The sequence below is a fragment of the Anabrus simplex genome, chromosome 14 (assembly GCF_040414725.1).
Source record: "Anabrus simplex isolate iqAnaSimp1 chromosome 14, ASM4041472v1, whole genome shotgun sequence".
NCBI classification, from domain to species: Eukaryota; Metazoa; Arthropoda; class Insecta; order Orthoptera; family Tettigoniidae; genus Anabrus; species Anabrus simplex.
In genome coordinates, this window is record NC_090278.1 from 46,887,397 (window position 1) to 46,909,944 (window position 22,548).

The window sequence follows — 22,548 nt, forward strand, 5'->3', positions numbered from 1 at the left end:
AAATCCACCAATCCATTCTCCTGTGATCCTGCAACATATGTCCTGTTCGGTATGAAAACTTTAAAAAAACCAAACCCCTTCAGCTCCAAAGGGTCGCCTTACCAAGCGACTGCTGCTCAGCTCTAAGGTCTACAGTACTAGGAGGTGTGATGTGGTCAGCACAACGAATCCTCTCGGCAGTTATTCTTGGCTTTCTAGACTGGGTCAGCATCTCACTGTCAGATAGCTCCTAAATTGTATCACATAGGCTGCGTGGACCTCGAACCAGCCCTCAGTCCGGGTAAAAATCTCTGACCTGGGACGTATGGGTAAGAGGCAGACACAGTTAAAAATACAGCACAGAGCTGGTAATGTGAAGAATAAGTACCAGTTAATATTAAAAAATTACAGATGGAAGGGACTGCTGGAATCTCTCCAAGCCAATTTTCTCTAGAGTGCCTGATGATCTGGCAGAATGGCCATGGGACATTTATATTCAAGGGGTCACCTTCAAGTGCTTTGACATATCTACTTAAAGTTTCTCTTGGAAGTAAAATTCTTTGTCCACTCATAATAAAGCATCCAGTAAGACACTATTATTTCATCATGCCTTCTGTGATCGTGACATATATTCCACAAATTAAAACTAAATGGAATGAATTTGGGCACCTGTGTAATGGAAATACTTGTGTAATAATCATATCAAATGCAATAAATAGTACACTTTTGCCTAATGAACTGAAACTTCATCAATTATAATCAACAAATGTATGCATCACAATATGAAATGAAATGGCGTATGGCTTTTAGTGCCGGGAGTGTCCGAGGACATGTTCGGCTCGCCAGGTGCAGGTCTTTCGATTTGACACCCGTAGGTGACCTGCGCGTCGTGATGAGGATGAAATGATGATGAAGACGACACATACACCCAGCCCCAGTGCCAGTGAAATTAACCAATGATGGTTAAAATTCCCGACCCTGCCGGGAATCGAACCCAGGACCCCTGTGACCAAAGGCCAGCACGCTAACCATTTAGCTATGGAGCCGGACATCACAATATGTTAAGAGTTGTTTATCAAGTTATATGTTCTTCAGTCTACATTGGAGTCAAATGTGGCCTTTTGCTTCACCCAACTTGCACACACGACATAATTGTCATTATTTTGTAAGTTGTGAAGCCAGAACCTCACATTGTAGATTATTTTATCAGTCTGTGTAGCAAGGATAGAAGAGCGCAGGCTTTCTTAATCCATGTTGGTGGTTTTGTTTCCAGCTGTGTCTGCTGCTATTTGAAGGTGCTCATATCTTTGCGCCGTTAGATTTACCAGCACTTAAAAGAACTCCTGTGGGGAAAAAATTGCAGCACCCCCTTGTGGGTGGGGGACACAGACAAAGAATACACCCACGGTATTTCCTGTGTGTTGTAAGAGGTGACTAAAGGGGCAACCAAGAGATGATCGAATTAGAACCATGAAACTGCTTATGATCAGTACCATCACGCGGGGAACACCATGGGTAGCTTTTACATGCCAGTAGTACCACTATGTTAGGTACACCATAGGTTTGTGATTAGTAGAAGCAGAGAGTGGTTCACTGTGGTTTTGCAATACCTGTGAGAAGTACCACTGCATGCGGTATACCACGGGCTTAGGTTGCCTGTGATTAGTACCATTATGTGAGAAACACCACAGGTTTGGTCCTCCTGTGGGTGGGGGTTGTAGAATATCACCCATGCTATCGTAAGAGGCGTAAAGGGGGCCTAGAGGCTCTGAAGTTTGGGGCATGGGCTGGTGACTATAGTGCCCTTAGCTGAGTCCTGGCATTGCTTCCACTTACTTGTCCCAGGCTCCTCACTTTCATCTATCCCATCCAACCTCCCTTGGTCAAATCTTATTCCTTTCCGACCAGATGGTTTTAGAGCACTCGAGGCCTAGGGAGTCTTTCATGTTCATGCTCTTAGTGGCCCTTGTCTTCCTTTGTCTGATACCTTCATTTTTCGAAGTTTCAGATCCCTTCCATTTTTTCTGTGATTATTGTTATATAGAGGATGGTTGCCTAGTTGTACATCTTAAAACAATAATCATCACAACCACAGGTCTGGGCGTTGCCTGTGATTGGTACCACTATATGAGCGACACCGTGAGTCTGCGTTGCCTGTGATTAGTACCCACTATATGAGGAACACCACAGGAATGCCAGCGCCCGTGTTTAGTGCAGCTTTGTGAGGAGCACCATGAGTTTGCGTTTCCTATGAGTGGTGCCATTATGTGAGAAACACCATAATTCTGAGTTACCTGTGCGATGTACGTTGCTTGTGAGGAGTACCATAATGTGTGGAACACCGTGAGTCTACACTACTTTCGATTAGTACCGCAACATGTGAAATACCATGGTTCTACTTTACTAGCGATAAGTACCATTATGAGGGGTCGTTGTCCTGGATTTTGGACCCCTTTAGACAACAAGCATAATTGATTAAAGTTTGTGCTTTGTAGGCAGTCGCTTGGTCAGTAATACTAGCTTACGGTAGTTACTGGGAAGGTAGGTCGGATCCACTGATTAAGTTCATAATTATTGTTGGTCATCTTCTTGAATACTAGTAAGTGGATCTATTTTGGAATTATTGTTAGGCCTCTTTAAATAACAAGCAAACGAGCATTATCATCATCAGGAAATGAGCCCAGCATCTTCGCATCTCCAAAAACCACAATTGTCTCCTACTGTGTGAAATGGCGAAGATACACCTCGTTACCAAGCTTCGTATAGAGCGCTACTTTCATGGATTGGCTTCTTAAGTGAAGTTCAAGCAATAAATATCATGTACAGGTAGAAGTTAAAGCCTGAACTCTCCGCACAGTATGTGGCCGTAGTCGCAGGCTTTAATTGAAATGGAAGTCGACTGTATAACCTCGGGTTCAACTCTGAAGCTTTGCTTTGCCTCCGTTGCTAGTACCAGGGAAACACCATAATCGCATTATCTGTCTAACCTATATCATTTCAGAATACACTTCTAGTACATCGTCCTGATTGGAGATTTGCTGGAATGTATAGGTTTGTTACACCCTACGGCAGGGTCAGCCAACTACGAGTACGTGTGATGTCAGGTAACACGTCACACACTCTGCTCGGGCAGCGAAACGAAGTACTTAGTACTGTAACTGAGAAGTGAAGGCTAGAGGGGCGAGGGGAAAGGCAACTTCATTCGTAGAGGGAGGCCCAAGGGCTGCAGGTAGTACAATGCGGTATGTGTAGTACATATTTCTCTCCACATAATTTATTATAACGTAACTTTGTTATGAATTATTATAAAAGTTATAAAGCAACTTTATTTCTACATATACAAACTAAACTAACTTTTTCCGGTGAATATTCGGAACTGATATTGAACGCAAAATTGCTGTGTTTTACAATATCACCCACTGTAAAAAATAGTGCTAATAGTAACAAACAGCACAGTTTTACAACAAAAATAGTACAGAGAGTAATCTGTAAACTCGAAACATACGTTTTATCGCATGATATCGATACTCAGTTGCCACTCGTGGGTTTCTTTGATTTTTGTAGTCTTGGTTCGTTTATTAGTTTTGCAATATTTGGAGTTAGTGTTTCCTCAAACATTAAGTTCAAGAGCACTCTTCAAATCGTGATCTGACAACTGGCTTCAATATTTTGGTTTTGTTGATTTAAAATAGAAAATATTGGTTCACAGGCATACATGGAACCTAATATACTCAACATTCCCGCTGCAAACCTATGCAATCGGGGAAACCTTTCTTTTTAATATTATGAGCCCAACTACTCCAGAATTGCGCCCTACCATAGAAGGTGCACCATCTGTTGCTATTGAAACTAGTTTGTTCCATGGCAAAGAAGCATTTTCAACAACACTTACAATGCAGTTGAGAATGTCGATGCCTTTCGTGGTATTCTTCATAGGCACTAAATCCAGTATTTCCTCCCAAATTGTTAAGTTTTTATCAACCCCTCGTATGAAAACGGCTAGCTGGGCCGTGCCAAAAATATCTGTGCCCTCGTCAATTGCTAAGGAGTATGCCCGGAAGCTTTTTGTCAGTTCTGATAATTGTAGGCGGACATCATCAGATAGGTCTTGAATTTTTGTCGACACTGTGTGCGCGGTTAAGCTGATAGCTTCGAACTCTTGAATGATATTTAAACAAAACTCCTCACCTGCTAGAATTAAACATTCCTTTACGAATTCACCACCACTGAACGGTTTTTAAGTTTCTTTGCAATTAAATGTGAAATTTTATAACTCAGTCGAACTGCTGACTCACTGATCGAATGCTCGACATGGTTATTTATTTTACCTTTTAGTTCTGTAATTACACGTACCCTTTCCTCGCCTTGATACTGATCATAATCTGCAGCGTGATACAACTTTTAACCACACCATTTTCAGTTGTAGATAACGTTTATCTGGACCTACAGTTAGAGTTATTGGATTTACAGTGTGATAGAGAACTAAGAGATAAATTTTTAAATAAGACGGATTTGTGTGGCTTTTTGTGAAAAGTGTCTATAAAAGCCGTAGCCACCAGCATGTATGGCACTTCACGTGTTTACTACAAAGCGAGGCTGTCTCTTCATCTCCAGTCTCCGACAGCGGCTCCCCACCTTCTGCGCTCTTACGTCACATGGTCTCTCCGACGTCACACGGACTCTCTTACATCACACGCCAGCCAGTTGGCCGAGCCTGCCCTACGGGGTTAAACTTAATTTTAGTTCGTGTATATTAATTTATTACCATTGGTTTGTTTGTTTAGGTTTAGATTTTGTTCAGGTATCCTTATTGTGCGGCAGTTTGAAATTATATCTGCCATATTTAATAAATGTCGGCTACAGTGGGTGTTAGGAAAACATCAGAAGTCGTGTGACATTTTCCACATTTCATGCATACATATGTTGTGCCCTTTAGCATTCAATCTGCACCCGTTATCTTCAGATCATTACAAACTGAGTAACCATCATTGTCCAGGTCTTCCTCTACTTCTCTTAACCTCTATGACAGAGTCCATTATTGTCGTGGATAAACTATCACTCCCCATTCACCTCACATGACCCCATAACGGAAGTCATTTTATGCGCACAGCTTCATCAATAGAGTTCATTCCCAACATAGTCTATCTCCTCATTCAGAGTAGTCCGCTGCCATTTTTCTCTGCAGGTTCATTCCACAATCATTCTTGCTACTTTTTTGCGTCTTACTTCTAACATATGTATAAATATCCTTAATCCACCCAGCTTTCACTCCCATAAATTAAAGCTGGTCTGGAAAGATAGTTTTATCCAGGAGCTGACTTGTTTCTTACAGAATACTGTTGATCACAACTGCCAGCTCACTGCTCACAGCACCTTCATTTCATCTCATTTACTATACTACCGTCCTAAACACTTGAAACTGTCTACGAGGATGGTTTGAAAAGTTCTCGGAATCACCACTAGATGTCAGTGCTAGAGCAACGAGGTTCCCGCGCAATAATCGCACATCCTTTGTGAGTGAACAAGTGGTGCGTCAGCGCTCTAGCTGCAGGAGTGTGGTAGTGACGACTGTTGTTGTTCCCGCATAGTCATTTGTGACAATGGAAAAAACTGAGATTCGAGCAGTGATTAAATACTTTGCAAAGAAAGGTATGAAAGTAAAGGAAATTCATGCCGACTTTCAGAACACACAGGGGGACTCTGCTCCGTCATTTTCAACTGTTGCCAAGTGGACCAGCGAGTTTAAATTTGGTCGGGAGAGCTTGGATGATGATCCGCGTAGTGGACGGCCAAAAAGTGTTATGCCCCAGAATTTATCGCAAAAGTGCATAAAATGGTCATGGAGGATCGTCGACTGAAAGTGCGGGAGATTGCTGAAGCTGTAGGGATGTCTTCTGAATGGATATATTATATTTTAACCAAAGAATTGGGTGTGAAAAAATTATCCGCAAGATGGATGCCGCGGATCTTGACATTGGACAATAAACGCACCAGATTGGAAATGTCTGAACAAAGTCTGGCCCGTTTTCAGTGCAACCAATAAGATGTTTTGCACTGGTTTGTGACTACAGATGAAACTTGGGTCCACTACTATACCCCAGAGACAAAGCAGTGGAAACATGCTGATTCACCACCAGCAAAGAAAGCAAAGGCAGTGCGTTCGGCCGGAGAGGTCATGGCCTCAGTTTTCTTGGATGCAAAAGGCATTCTGCTGATAATTATCTTCCTACTAGCCAAACAATTATGGGGCAATACTATGCAAACCTCCTAGACAAACTACAGGAAAAGATACGCGAAACAAGGCCTGGTTTGGCAAGGAGAAAGGTCATCTTTCATCAGGACAGCGCTCCGCCACACACAAGTGTTATTGCCATGGCAAAACTTCATGAGCTGGAGTACAAATTGTTGCCACATTCCACCTTATTCACCTGATTTGGCACCATCAGACTTTCATCTATTCCCCAAGCTGAAAATTTTCCTCGGTGGACGGAGATTTTCTACAAGGGAAGAACTGACAGCCGAATTGGAGAAGTATTTTGCAGGCCTGGAGGAATCTCATTTTCGAGATGGGATCAAGGCATTGGAACATCGCTGGACCAAATGCATTAGTTTACAGGGAGACTATGTTGAAAAATAAAAGCAGTTCCACCGAGGTAAGATACTTAATTCTAGTACATTCCGAGAACTTTTAAAACCGCCTACGTACTTGTTCCAGCTTTGTATTCCCAGCCTGACTTTCAATTCTCCTAGGTTTCTTACCTATGGACATCACTTTAGTAACAGGCTAAATTTTATATCATACTCATTTTCAAGTTCCAAGATATTAGACAGTAGGCTTTCAACACAATCTGCCATTGAGACAAAGTCGTTGGGGTAGGCTAAACTGCTTGTTACATTTTCACCTAACCGAATCACCCCACCCCCACTGCCACTTTATACCTTTCAGTAGATGATCCAAACTATGAACAACAAAGGTGAAAGATTAGAGCCTTGTCTAATCCCTGTAAGTACCTTGAACCAAAGAACTCATTCTACCATCAATTCTCACTGGGGCCCAAGTGTCAACATAAATTCCTTTGTGGTTCAGAGCAGATTATTAAAAGAAATCATAGTCCCCTTGAATGGCAAACATCTTTTCCCTCAGTACTCTTGTCATGTAACTTCCAGATCTACAGAACATAACTGTCTATTCCTCTCGTTTCATCTTCCAGTTACATGGCACATACTGAAAATCTGATCCTGACAACCCCTTTATGGTCTGAAACCACCCTGGATATCATCCAACTAACTTTTAACCACTGATCGTACCCAGTGAACGTCTTGCCTGGTATACTGATTAATGAAATACCTCGACCGGGCGAGTTGGCCGTGCGCGTAGAGGCGCGCGGCTGTGAGCTTGCATCCGGGAGATAGTAGGTTCGAATCCCACAATCGGCAGCCCTGAAAATGGTTTTCCGTGGTTTCCCATTTTCACACTAGGCAAATGCTGGGGCTGTACCTTAATTAAGGCCACGGACGCTTCCTTCCAACTCCTAGGCCTTTCCTATCCCATCGTCGCCATAAGACCTATCTGTGTCGGTGTGACGTAAAGCCCCTAGCAAAAAAAAAATAAATAAAAAAAAAATTTAAAAAATACCTCGATAGTAGTTGCAATCCTTCCCGGTCCCTTGCTTATGGATAGTGCAGTTACGGCTTTTGTACGATCAGATGGTTCGTTATTAACATTCCATGCTAATCTTATTACTCTTAGAAGCCATTTCATCCCTGCCTTTTGCTGGACTGAGTGCCTCAGACGGTTGAGATGCTGGCCTTCTGACCCGAACTTAGCAGGTTCGATCCTAGCACAGTCTAGTGGTATTTGAAGGTGCTCTAATACATCAGCCTTGTGTCGGTAGATGTACTGGCACAAAAATAACCCCCTGCAGGACACAATTCCACCACCTAAGCAGCTCCAGAAATGCTATGAAGTAGTTATTGAGGGCGTGAAAACATTAACATTATTATTATCCCTATGTTTGCAAATTTTACCATTACGGGTCGAATTCCTGTTGATTTGACAATGGAGTTTACCTTCCTTTCTATTTCCACAAGTGTACTTTCACCAAAATCATTACCCTCCTTCCCATGAGCTCTGTTTGCGACGTCACCAGGAGGTTTACCCTTTACATTGAGGAGATACTCAAAATATTCCTTCCATTCCGTGAGATCTGTTATGAGTTCACCTGATTTACCTAAGACACAATTCAATTCATTTTTACCCTCATTTTCTGAGTATCTTTACACTGTCCAGAAAGGTTTCCCTGCTGCTTGACATAGCCGTTCCAGGTTATTATCGAAATCTTCCCACGACTTGTTGGATTCAACAGTTATTTGTTTTGCTCAGTTTCTTTCATCTATGTACAGTTCCCTACCTGCTTCAGTCCTCTTTTTTTTTCTTTTTTTACGAGCCATATATGATACACCTCCTTTTTAAGTTTACAACCTGCTCTCACTTCATCAGTCCACGAAGATATTGGCTTTTTCCTATTTTTTTATGTCGCAGTGACACAGATACGTCTTATGGCGACAGTGGGATAGGAAAGGGCTAGGAGTGGGAAGGAAGCGACCATGGCCTTAATTAAGGTACAACCCTTGCATTTGCCTGGTGTGAAAATGGGAAACCTCGGAAAACAATCTTCAGGGCTGCCGACAGTGGAGTTCGACACACTATCTCCCGGATGAAAGCTCACAGTTGCGCGTCCCTAACTGCACGGCCAACTCGTCAGTTTTTTTTTTTTTCCATCTATACACACAGTTGTTCTTAGGCAATCTCTTACTGTTTTTACTACAGCATTCCTATATGCCACCCATTTTCTTTTATATCCTGAAACTGGTTACTGTTTATTGTTCAGAACTTATCAATAATCATATCCATGTACTTCTGTCGACGTTCCTCATCTTGGAGAGATTTTCTCCCCTAATTTGTCTGCAGACAAATTTGACTTTCTCTCTCCTAGGTCTAGGGATATTTAGTTCACTACAAAAGCCATAGTGGTCTGTATCATCAAAAGATCCCCTGAATACCTGCACATTCCTAACAGATTTCCTGAATTCAAAGTATGTAATGATACAGTCTATTATGGATGTGGTGCCCCTTCCCATCCCTGTGTAGCAGTGAATAGCCTTAATCCTAAAGTAGCACAGAAGTCCAGCTAACTCTTTCCATTCCTGTTACCTTCCACACATACACCCATCACCTTCTCATATCCTTCAGTTCTATTTCCAACTGCACTGAGCCTTTTCCTATCCTATTGTTGCTATAAGACCTACCTGTATCGGTGCGACGTAAAGTACCTTCTAAAGAATAAAAATACAATGTTCCAGATGTCACATTGAAATCACCCATTAACACTGTCCTAAGCTTGCTGTTGATCCTGATTCTGATGTTGCTCAGTGCTTCATAAAGCTAGTCAATTTCCTCCTCATCTGCACACTCGCATGTTGAATACACTGAGACACTTCTCGTCCTAATTCCTCCAATTACCATATCTACCTACATCATTGGCTTATTTACATGCCTAACAGAAATGACATTGTGTTTCTGATGAACAGTCCTACACCACACTGCTCTTTTTTTTAAACATCTGTAAAGAACACTTCATAATCTATCTCTATTCTCCCCTTATCCGAACATCATTATCATCTAACACATCCAGGTGCATCCTCTTTGGTGACTCAGCCAGTTCAACTTTCTTCCCACCATAAGCTCCATTTACATTGATAGCTTTCCATCGAATTCCATTTCGTTAGCAAAGTTGTTTGCAAGGAGTCGGTCACCTGTCAAACGGAAGTGAGACTGCGTTACTCCCATTGGTCCATGGCATGCTTAAAGTGTATGAGCTCAGTAAATTTGTGAAGCAGGATGCTACCTTACACAAAAGTAAATATATTTCTAGGGGTGGGTTGGTTAGTTCACAACATATATTATGAGGTTGGATTTCTACTATTCACTACTATTCCTGGTTATGTTCCTTACTTTCAGAGAAACAGGCTAGACTTGGGAGTGGTTATGAATGAGAGTATAGGAAGACAAGTCGTTATCGTTAAACTGCAGAAGTTTTGTAAAGAAAGTAATAGTGTTAAGTAATTTGATATATATTTACCAGATATTGTCATAAGAGTTCAATCATGGTAGAGAAGTAATAAGAAGTTAGGCCTACATTAAGCATATCTGCACTGGAATCGCTTATGATTCAGAAGACGAAGATGCCATCACAGTGGGAAGGATGCTTTAAGAAAAACTACACTGAAAATCAGCTTCTGCGTGAGAAACAAGGTACAAGAAATGTTTTATCACAGAACTAACAGGTTGTGTGCAAATGTTGTTGTGCAATATGATATAATTTTGAATAGATTGCTAGAGGGAAGAGCAAAAGGGGTGTCATTATCGAGAAGGAACGAGCGTGCTTTGGACTTGACTCTAAATTTTTCTTGGGGGTGGAGGGTGATTACTGATGATCTGTTTCAAAGGTTGTCACCTCTGTGACAGTGTGGCCTGGTATAAAAGTATTCTAATACAGTAGCCAACTTAGAAATTAAGTTCCAACAAAAACACTTGTAAACATTTTACCTTATTGGGCAAACACTGAAAGTGTCATTCTTTTCTGAAATAAGAGTCAATGGTACTCTGCTTAAGGGCATTTCTGTAACTTGTCGAAATAAGATCTTTTATTGCATCCATTGCATTCACAACATTTCTGGGGCATTGCTGGTAGCGATAACACTGTCCAGAATCAATAAGGCTGTCATTGCATCTTTAACCATTTCCGATGTTTCGTCTGCTTGCGATTCCACTTCCGTTAGCTCACATGTTGGAGAATGTTTGTTACTGGTACCTGATTCACAAAGTCTTCGAAAGTTTCTTCCAATTCCAAATGCTGTTGTAAATCAGTCCAGTCCCAGTTATCCGCATCGGCCACGATGGTTTCTTCCGTATCGTTTGCAAAGAACTCGCACTTCTGTAAGCAATTCTTTATAACAAATGGTGTAACAGTGTCCCAAGCCACAGCTATAGTCCATATAGCATCCATGACATTCCACTTCCTGATATCAGAGTAGGGCACATTTCTTGATACTTCTCTCATGAACGAGCCGCTTCCGATATGCACGTTTCACGCAGTAAATAATCCCTTGATCCAGTGGTTGCATTTGGCAGGTAGTGTTTGCCGGCAAGTACAGGAGATCTGGATATTTTGAAGATGCAGTCCATCATGGTTGTGGGCAGCGCATCAATCCAGAATAAGAATAATATTGCAATCTTTACATGTCAGCTTTCTTTTTCAAACACAGCAGCCATTCACGGAACAAATTTCCTGTTATCTAAGTATTTTTAGAACATCTATAATCACACGCAAATTTCTTCACACCCTTAAAACAGCGGGGCTTTGCGAACTTGCTTATAATGAGAGGGCGTAATTTCTCACTGCCATCTGCGTTACACAACAGCATTACTGTCACTCTGTCCTTAAAAGCTTTCCCGTCGTGACAAGCCTGTCCTTTCACAGCAAGAGTTCTCTTTGGTTGGGCTTTAAAAAAGAGAGCTGTCTCATCCATACTGAACATGTCCTTGGGTGCATGTTTTACTAAAATCGATGCCACTCGTTCCTGCCATTCATTCATACTTTCTGTGTCAACACTTCTACTTTTGCGATTCACTGTCTGTCAAGTGATGTTATGCCGTTCTTTGAATCATTGCAGCCAGCCATTCGAACACTGGAAGTCCAGTCCACAGTTCAATGCCAGTTCGTTGGCCTTTTCTTTTATCAGTGGCCCATCCACTGGAATATTATTTAAACGGGCGTTATGAAACCACTCTATTAACTCATCTTCTAATTTCGTGTGCCTTGCTCCTTGAATTTGCCTCCGTTGTTCAGTCTTCTTACCTTCAATCTTGATTATTTCAGAACATTGAAAGTGCTGATAGCGGTATTCCGTATGTTTTAGCTATTTCACTTCAGATTTTTTTTTCTTGTCGACTTCCTTGATGTTCCGCAATTTCTCCGCTATTATCTTTGTTTATAATGGGGAAAAAGAAGACTTATTCTGCAAACTTACGCTCTACGAAACTTGAACAAAAATAACTCTGCGACCGTACCGTACGTGTACCTCACGACAATAATAGAGCTCTTTGATGATGCGATAAAAAAAAGTAACAAAGAAGCAGCTATATACTAAAGTAAGGTCAACGTACTATTCGGGCACTTATGCGACAGGAGATATGTTTTACGCTCATTGTCGTTAATTGTCGTCTACAATGACTTTATTTGTTAACTGCTCTGCAGCAACCAGATTACAATACTGATTTTTAATTACATCATTTATGAGTCTGATAAGAACTTAGAATTGCATATTAACCTTATTTTGAATTAACTGATCGAAATAACACATGAAGGCCTATATTTGAATTCGTAGTAAAAAATGAATGTGAAAGAAAGGAAGGTATTAAAATTAGGACTATTAGGCAGTACCATATCGCTGATAAAACAGGCATGAGGGAGTTTAAAAAAAGTAACTATGATCGTTGGAAAATGGTAAATAAAAATGTAAACTGACTCTGGGATGGGTTCAAAGCAATTGTTGAGGAATGTGAAAATAGGTTTGTTCCCTTAAAGGTGGTAAGCAGTGGTAAGGATCCACTATATTATAACAGAGAAGTAAAGAGACTAAGGAGGAGGTGCAGACTGGAAAGAAATAGTTAGAAATTGTTATGGAAGTAAGGAGAAATTGAAGGAACTTACTAGGAAATTGAATCTAGCAAAGTCAGCTAAGGATAACATGATGGCAAGCATAATTGGTGGTCGTACAAATTTTAGTGAAAAGTGGAAGAGGATGTACAGGTACTTTAAGGCAGAAACAGGTTCCAAGAAGGACATTCCAGGAATCATTAATGAACAAGGGGAGTGTGCATGTGAGGATCTTCAAAAGGCAGAAGTATTCAGTCAGCAGTATGCAAAGATTGTTGGTAACAAGGATAATGTCCAGATAGGGGGTGTGAGTAATACTAATGAAGTATTAAAATTTACCTATGATAACAATGACATTTACAGTAAGATACAAAAGTTGAAAACTAGAAAAACAGCTGGAATTGATAAGATTTCTGGGGATATACTAAAGGCAATGGGTTGGGATATAGTACCATATCTGAAATACTTATTTGATTATTGTTTGGTTGAAGGAGCTATACCAAATGAATGGAGAGTTGCTATAGTAGCCCCTGTGTATAAAGAAAAGGGTGATTGTCATAAAGCTGAAAATTACAGGCCAGTCAGTTTGACATGCATTGTATGTAAGAATGCTTTGGGAAAGCATTCTTTCTGATTATATTAGACATGTTTGCAAAATTAATAACTGGTTTGACAGAAGGCAGTTTGTGTTTAGGAAAGGTTTTTTGACTGAAGCTCAGCTTGTAGGATTTCAGCAAGATCTAGCAGATATCCTGGATTCAGAAGGCCCAATGGACTGTTGCGATTGACCTGTCTAAGGCATTTGATAGGATAGATCATGGAAGACTACTGGCAAAAATGAGTGCAATTGGACTAGAAAAAAGAGTGACAATGAATATTTCTAGAAAACAGAACTCAGAGAATTAGAGTAGGCGAAGCTCCTGTAATAATTAAGAGGGGAATGCCTCAAGGCAGTATTTTTGGACCTATATGTTTTCTTATATGTGTAAAGAAGTGGAATCAGAGATAAGGCAGATGATGTTATTCTGTACAGAGTAATAAATAAGTTACAAGATTGTGAACGGCTGCAGGGTGACCTCGATAGTGTTGTGAGATGGACGGTGGGCAATGGTTAGGGAATTCGATCCCGGCCCTTATTTCTAATCCCGGGATTTCGGGATTACACTTAGTCAATCCCGGGATCCCGGGATTATCCAGGGATTGAAAGTTACAAATAAAAAAAACAAGATATTCTCACAGAAATCAGCTGTTTAATCAGAAAATCAAATTTTAGACAAAAAAAACATATTTTATGGTATACACCTAGCTAATCTAATCACTCTTAACTAATCAGACTTAGTCAGAATAACCAGATTTAAAATCACTCAGTCTCAATGTTAAAATTATTCTTTTTCAAGAATCAGTGAGATCTCTTTAAACTTACATAAAGTTAAAAAAAACCTTATGTAACAAAGTATGCAAATAAACTTTAGAAATTAACAACAATCTCTCTGAACATAGACTAAATAGATGACTTTCATGTAACAACATAATAAGTAGGTAGAATATTTCTTAGCAAAAGTATTTAAAAATAATATTTACCAGTCACATTTCTCGTAAATATAAAGAAAACTAATTTAATAGCAACATTCTAGTTTGAATTGCGAAAATATGATCTGAGAAATAACAATGCGTCCAGTGTCTCATCACCAAACCTGCTTCTCAATTTGTAGCACATATATGCAGCTGCTGAGAAAGCGCGTTCAGGTTCGATGGAAGTTGGAGGAATCGTTAGTAAATACTTATAAGCCTGCTCTAGGTTATAGCTCCGAGTAGAACTTGAAGACTTGTATAGGTTATTTTCTTTCTTAACAATTCTGGAAAATTCATTTTCATTTAATGCTCCAGGAGACATAATTTTCATGCTGTTTTCTATTTCCAGCTGAAGTTTTTCTTTGAGCGTCAAATCCCCTTTTTTTCCGTATTTCTAGGCTACACTTGCATATTTTGATCTTCCTCTTCGTCTTTTTTTACCATTTAATCTCTCAATTAAAGAAACAATGTGTTTTTGCTTGTGATGATGTTTGTTGTTTTAAGGGGCCTAACATCGATGGTCATCGGCCCAAATGTGTTTTTTATCAGGACTTTGCTCAGACTTGAAAATATATACGCTTTATTTCATCATCGAACGCCAACGCCATTGTCACTATGAGGATTTTGTAGGTAGCATAATACGCCACTCAACTCATTTCTTCGGCGATCTTTCATACGCTTGTGTAAATGTATCTTGAATTTGGAAGCCAACTCGGAGCTATTGTCATTTAACAGCTTAAAAACAAACTTTAGGGCAGCACCTGTTGTGCATAAATACGCATCAGTGCGACAGAGTACTTCTACAGTTAATTTGACTGGAGCCAAGACTTTAATGATTTAATCGATGAGCTCGAAATCGGACTCTTCCAACTGCACTGGATTATTCAAAGCTATAAGCGCCATTGTGACGCTAAATTTCAAGAAGGCACTCGCTCATCTCACTCACACGGGAGAGGTAATGTACCAATGCACGCAATTGTGGTCAGACTTTTACGCACATAGGGGATGGACTCATGCGCTAAACAAGAACAGGCATTTACACACCGAAAAGACGCATAAATAACGCACTGAGAGTTTCGCTTCACGCAGTCTCTTTTACAAATTTAAAAAAAATGTCAATCCCGGGATCCCGAAATGTACGGGATTGAAAAGCGATCGGAATCCCGGTTTTCGGGATCCTGTGATCGAATCCTCTAGCAATTGTATGATGATAAACGGGGTTAAAGGTCGGGTTGTGAGTTTCAGAAATAGGAAAAGTCCTCTCAGTTTTAATTACTGCGTTGATGGGGTGAAAGTTCCTTTTGGGGTTCATTTTAAGTACCTAGGTGTTAATATAAGAAAAAACCTTCATTGGGGTAACCACATGCGGTAAATATGATTGTTAATAAAGGGTACAGATCTCTGGACATGGTTATGAGGGTATTTAGGGGTTGTAAGGATGTAAAGGAGAGAGCATATTTGTCTCTGGTGAGACCCCAACTAGAGTATGGTTCCAGTGTATGGGACCCTCACCAGGATTACTTGATTCAGGATATGTAAAAAATCCAAAGAAAAGCAGCTCGATTTTTTTTGGGCGATTTTCGACAAAAGAGTAGCGTTTCAAAATGTTGCAAAGTTTGGGTTGGGAAAACTTCGGAGAAAGGAGACGAGCTGCTCGACTAAGTGGTATATTCTTATCTGTCAGTGGAGAGATGGCGTGGGAGGACATCAGTAGACGAATAAGTTTGAGTGGTGTCTTTAAAAGTAGGAAAGATCACAATATGAAGATGAAGTTGGAATTCAAGAGGACAAATTGGGGCAAATATTCGTTTATAGGAATAGGAGTTAGGGATTGGAATAACTTACCAAGGGAAATGTTCAATAATTTTCCAATTTCTTTGCGATCACTTAAGAAAAGGCTAGGAAAACAGATAGGGAATCTGCCACCTGGGCGACTGCCCTAAATGCAGATCAGTAGTGATTGATTGAAAGAAATAAGACACTGTGCGACGTAAAGCAAATTCTAAATAAAAATGAAAAAAATCTTTTCACAGCCCCTCCCAAGGGGTACGCCACTGCATCCACTCACCATTTAAGGTACAAGGTAAGCCCGGTGAATGGTTGGATACTCAAAATACACCACCGTTTGCGGTTATGACTCAAAAGTATAAAGATAGGTAAGGGACGGGGTCTAGTGTTTTAAGTAGAATCCGTATCAATAGAACGTGACTTCCCATTTTTAAAAAGTTTCATGTATCGCCTGCGATTCAAGCCTGGGCCGTCCTGATGAGAAGATAGAACCATTGGAACTGAATTATCACCACCGCCAATTACAAAATAGTTTTGATGGTGCCATTTGAGGTTCCAATCAGTTCCCTAACCTACTTATAGGCCTACCTATCGAACTTAGGCACGCATCCGCGATTGTCTTGCTACATTCCGTTCCCCTACTGAGTAATCCCTTACTAATTGCCCCTTTCCTCATGTCGTAACATTTGTCAACACACGGTGGCATTCCCAATACTGAGGCCTCTACAGGGAAATATCCCCGCGCATCACAATCCTAAGTGTTTTCCTTTCATTAAAGCAGTACAAATATAGAGAATTTTGTATGGCCCTATTGAGCCTTGCTAGTATATTCTTTGTCGCTACGTTAATTTAATATTTCGGCGTAAGTTTTTAAGTTGTTCGTACCGTACGTAAAACAACGGCTGATCCTCGCTCTAGTTTCAGGAAATATTTTGGGGTGGGCCCGGCCCCCCTGCCCCCTCCCCCCGGCTACGCCAGTGATGAGCGGATGTTATGATGACACGTTCACCACGAGGTCCAGATCCCAGAACATGCGCAAGATTTTCAATCAGCTTGAGGCAGTGCCTACAAAGGGGATCCTTATGAGATCTTCCTGGTACTGATCTAACTGCTGACATGTTTGCTGTAAACTTCATATGCCACACGCCATTCACTACATGACAAGCCTTGATGGTCTCGAATGAGGAATTGGCAGGAGTATATTCATTGTATAAACATATATACACCTTTTCCTTCCTGCTGCAAGTTACACCACTCAGTGGTTGCTCCTTATCTGAGTACTCTTCTGACTTTTCTGGCATCAGTTATTTCTAAGTGAAGATGTAGCAAATTGTCAGATGAAAGGACTACATGTGTATTGTGTATTGATTACGAGGATAATTAAACATATTTGACAATTTGTTTAAGATTCTATTTAAGTCGAATGCTTTTGATCGATTGATCAAATCTATCAAAACAAAGGAAACAATTTTGAATTATCCATGAATGCGTGAATATACATGAGAACCGGATGTTCACCAGCTAAGAGCCCACTGCCACTGCTGTTGAAGAAGTTCAAGAAGAGTGTAAACGTTAACTTTTTACACTTCAAAATCCCTTGACTTTTCAAATAAACAGGGGACAATATTATGAAGTGTAGCATAGTAAGATGATGAAAAAGAAATACTGGTAAGTGCCAGTGGAGGTGGATGACAGACGATTGTCGACGAGTGACGGCAATGTTTTGTAGTAGTGAAATCATGACGGCGGTTGTTTAGAATATTTAACCTTCAACTGGTATCATACGTCTGCGAGTCTAGGTTTCTACATCTTTGTACCTGTGTGTACCTTTCAGTTGGATTGTAGGCTCCATACAGTGAAGGTGGCTCTATTTGACCTTTAGTAAAAGCGTGGTAAGATCGCTGCGCTGTTTCTTAGTCTGTTATACCCAGTTATGTAGCTATAATTTTGAGTCGTGTTAATCAGAGCTACAGAAAGTCCTAAACAACCTTCACAATTGGGCAGTTGATAACGATCTGAACATAAACCAGAGAAAGACAGTGTACATGTCTTTCCGAAAAGGAGGAAAACTAGCAGCGGAAAACAATGACTCTCGGCGAAGAACAACTCACGTCGGTCAGTACCTAGAAATACCTGGGCGTCACCCTGCAAACAACGTGCCACTCTTTCAGACACCACATAAAGGAACGAGCAATAGCTGCCATCAGAGGAATATACGATCTGAAGAACATAACCAAACTCTCACTACGAACAGCAATGCCACTCTTCCACGCCAAAATAACTCCCACTATCTCATACGGCCTAGAGCTACTGTGGGAAAAGCTAACCACAACAGATCTCACCACGATAGAAAAAGTGAAAGCACGATTCCTTAAGAGAGCACTGGGCGTGGCAAGATCGTCACCGTCCAAATTATATATGAATTAGCAAGGGAACTTTTCTATATAGAAGACCTCCGATTCAAACTACACCTGCCATCCACCCTGCAAATGGAGAAGGTACTTGAGCAGAAGCATCTGAAGCAACAGGACATGCCACTGGATTTTTACGCAACGGAAGCAATGACCGATAGACGATGGACACGGGAAAATCACGAACTAAGAAACGTAATCACTAGACTCGCCGTACATGGCTTCCATCACAAAATTTGCAAAAACATAAAATATCATGAACCGAACAAAGAATGTACATGTTCTCTGTGTGAGAATCCATGCGACAAATACCACATAGTCAACTATGCTCTTTTTCTTTTACTACAAAGACTAAACCGCCTTGAGAATCTAATTTCATTTCTTTTTCCGATTGTAGGTTCGTTATAAAAGACTGACATAGCAGAAAAGTAATCATTAGAAGTTGCGTTTATAGATTTTTGAGAAAAATAGGAAGGTCCACTTTTTTTTAGGATTAATTTTGGTGTTTTGGTATTTTCTTCTGAATTTGTAATCTTGTTTCCTAAATTTGCTGTGACATGTGAAAACATGTTTCAACTAATTAAATTCAATAAACAGCAACAAATTTAATAGTAAATTTCTGGAGTCTGACGTGCACCATTATACCAGTTAAGAGTTAAAAAACAGTTTTTGTGTAAAATAGTGTTTGAATATTTGTGCTTTAAATATCTTTAAAACATGGACGTCATTTAAAAAAACTTGTTTGTATGCTTACAAGCAGAGTAAGGTATGAGTCAAATATTTGATGTGAGATTAAGTGGAAAGTTTGTTTGTACGTAACTTAACGGGAAATGACTTAAAAAACTATTAAATCATGCTGTTGCTTTTACGCCCCACGAACTATTTTTGACGGTTTTTGGTAGACGCCGAGGTGCCGGAATTATGTAACGCAGAATTCTTTTACGTGCCAGTAAATTACCAACACAAGGCTTCATATACCACCGGACTGAAGCAGGATCGAACCTGGGGTCTGAAGGCCAGCGCCTCTCATTCCTGCTTAACAGAAATTCTGTTTTAGCCCCCTTGTTATTGTTAACCTACCGTCTCCACATATAATTCAAATTTATCTGTTTGTATCACAGCAATAGAGGTACATAAGTCTTATCTCTTTTCTTTCATTTGGAGGAAAAATTACTGACTATTAGGGGCCAGTGACCTAAATGTTAGGCCCCTTAAACAACAAGCATTAGGGAATATTAATTCTGTGTGAATACTGTACATAACATATGCGCTAGGAGTTCAACCCCCATCAGCATGGGGGTGAGAGGGGTATTCAATAATTTAGATTTTTATTGCTGACATGGAATTAATTGTCCAGTCGTCGAGCATGGTGACTGTTATCGTCAAGCAATATATACTAGCTATATAACCCGGCGTTTCCCGGTCACTTACCCTGAAAACTCTGGATTCATCAATAATATACAGTACGTCGTTTTCGATTCGTCCCCTTCGCGAGGGGTGTCGTATCCCACATAATTTTTTTCCACATAGTATAGTAAGCCGTGTTCAACAAGTATAGTTGACAGCTATGCAGGAATATAACACATACATCCATAATCTTGGCCATTTTGGACATTCTTTTTCACCCTTTCTCAACCTCCATTCCGGCTGGGGCTGAACTATGACTTAAACGCAGTTATGGGAGTCCTGCCCCCAGATAGTAAGCCGTATGTGTACAATGTTAGTTGAGGGCTATGCTGGAACATAGACACATTCATCTGTAATCTCGGTTATTTTGTATACGTTCTTTTTCACCATTCTCACTCCGCGTCGATGCGGTTGACCTTGGACTTAAACGACACCTGGAGTATCACTATTCATCTCAGCGACCCCGAAAACTGTGGAATCTATTTTAATAATGGTTGTTTTCTATTACTTTTATACTTCACCCCCCCCCCCCCCCAATCTTGGACGTTTTTGACTTTTTTTACCCCTCACCCTCATGCTGATGGGGTTTGAACTCGGACTTAAACGATATTCAGAGTGCCAATGTTCATCTCATCGATCCTGGAACCTATGGATTCAATACTATTTTCGATTATTTTTTTCTGCCACTCTAACTCCACAGTGTTTTATCCAGTCATATGTGTAGCAGAATCTCTCCTTGGGCTAGCCTACCTTGACGCACATGCCTGCTTCGAACACCATGCCTGTATTCTATTGTAAAATTCTTGAGCTGACGTTGCCATGATTACGGCTGGTGATTCTTCATCCGATTCATAGAGTGGGATAGTGTGATGCCAATATCTCTATAACGGTTGGTTGTAGGCTCTTAACTTGGTAAGGCCCTATGGGCCCCGAAAGCAATGTTTTTTGTTATTTGATCCGTGAGGCTTAAAATGAGCTTTGTCTCGTTCTTGGTATGATAAATTCTATATTTAGCCTATATTAGCCTATGCTAATGATCCAAAGGGCCTAAATTTAGGGAATGGAGAGGGATGTTAACATTTCTTGTAGATGGGGTTACCTGGGGTCCTAAAGGGTAAATATACAAAATTTGGTTCAGATTGGTGGAACGGTATGGATTTGCATAAGGAACAGACAGACAGTCAATGGGTATACTGTATCTGCTTTCATGTCAACAGACAAGGCCGTATCCAGGGAGAATCAAAAGGGTTCAGGCATCCGGGAGATAGTAGGTTCGAATCCCACTATCGGCAGCCCTGAAAATGGTTTTCCGTGGTTTCCCATTTTCACACCAGGCAAATGCTGGGGCTGTACCTTAAGGTCACGGCCGCTTCCTTCCAACTCCTAGGCCTTTCCTATCCCATCGTCGCCATAAGACCTATCTGTGTCGGTGCGACGTAATGCCCATAGCAAAAAAAAAAAAAAGGTTCAGCGTCCCCTCCCCCTCTCAAATGAACTTTAAAAATATAAACAACATATTCGGGTTTTTAAACATTTAGCGCATTAACTATTATGAAATCAACAACTTGCCAAATAAAACAATTTAATTTAATGTATAAAACTGGGCGGTCTTTAAATGTTTTTCTATGAACATAGTTAACAAATTTACTGGAAAATAATTGAAAATCTTGGTAAGATGTGTCCCTTTCATTTTAAAAATAATTTTTTCACTCCAGACGAATGGTTTGTTTGGACATATTTTCAGTTTTCTGTATGTAAACGATGCTAATAAAAAGGGTATTGTCTTATTATGAGTGTTAAAATACGTAGGCCTATATATTTGAGTGGTTTTATGTTTATATGAACAAACTATTGAATGCACACAAATATGTTATCAAGCCACTAGGAGTTTTTCGAAAATGTCATATGTTAATATCTTTTATAATAATTATAGTGAAGAAAAGGTTTCCTCCATTTTTAAACAAATTGCAATATGATTTGCCTCGCGCTGCACGCTTGCGTGTGCTGTCTACTATGTCACGGTTATCTCAACCCGTTGATTATTCGGTACTACTCAAATCTGTTTCATAACTGAAACTATGCATCGTCCGCCTTCGTAGCGTACCTGTTAGCTGCCGTCATCAGATGCCCCGGGTTTGATTCCTGGTACTGCCAGAGATTTATGTATGGCGAGGTTAAATTGGCACAAGCAGCTCTCCTCCATTGGGGGTGTGTCTGAAAAAGCTGCACCAGATCTGGACGAGCACACGAGTTTTGTCCGGCTCCATGGCTAAATGTTTAGCATGGTAGCCTTTGATTGAAGGAGTTTCGGGTTCTATTCCCGGCAGGGTTGGGGATTGGGTTCGGGGCCGGGTGTTTGTACCGTCTTCAGCATTAAGTAGGGCGCAATCCTCAGATGCGCAGGTCTCCTATAGGGTGTCATCCCCTGCACTAGGCCTCTCCGAAGGCCACAATCAGCCTCTATTAACACTAATCAGAGTGAATGTAGAAGAACGAAGACATCAACAAAAGAGTCTTGCAAACTTTCTAACGTGGGTCAGAGTTCACTACGGGTGGCAAGAGGAAAGTGAGGAGACTGGGTACGGTCTTGTTAACAGTAGTATCTTGTTGGCTTCTTGTGCTAACGCTGTGGCTATGCTCAATAACTTGTCTACAGCCAGCAGAAAACA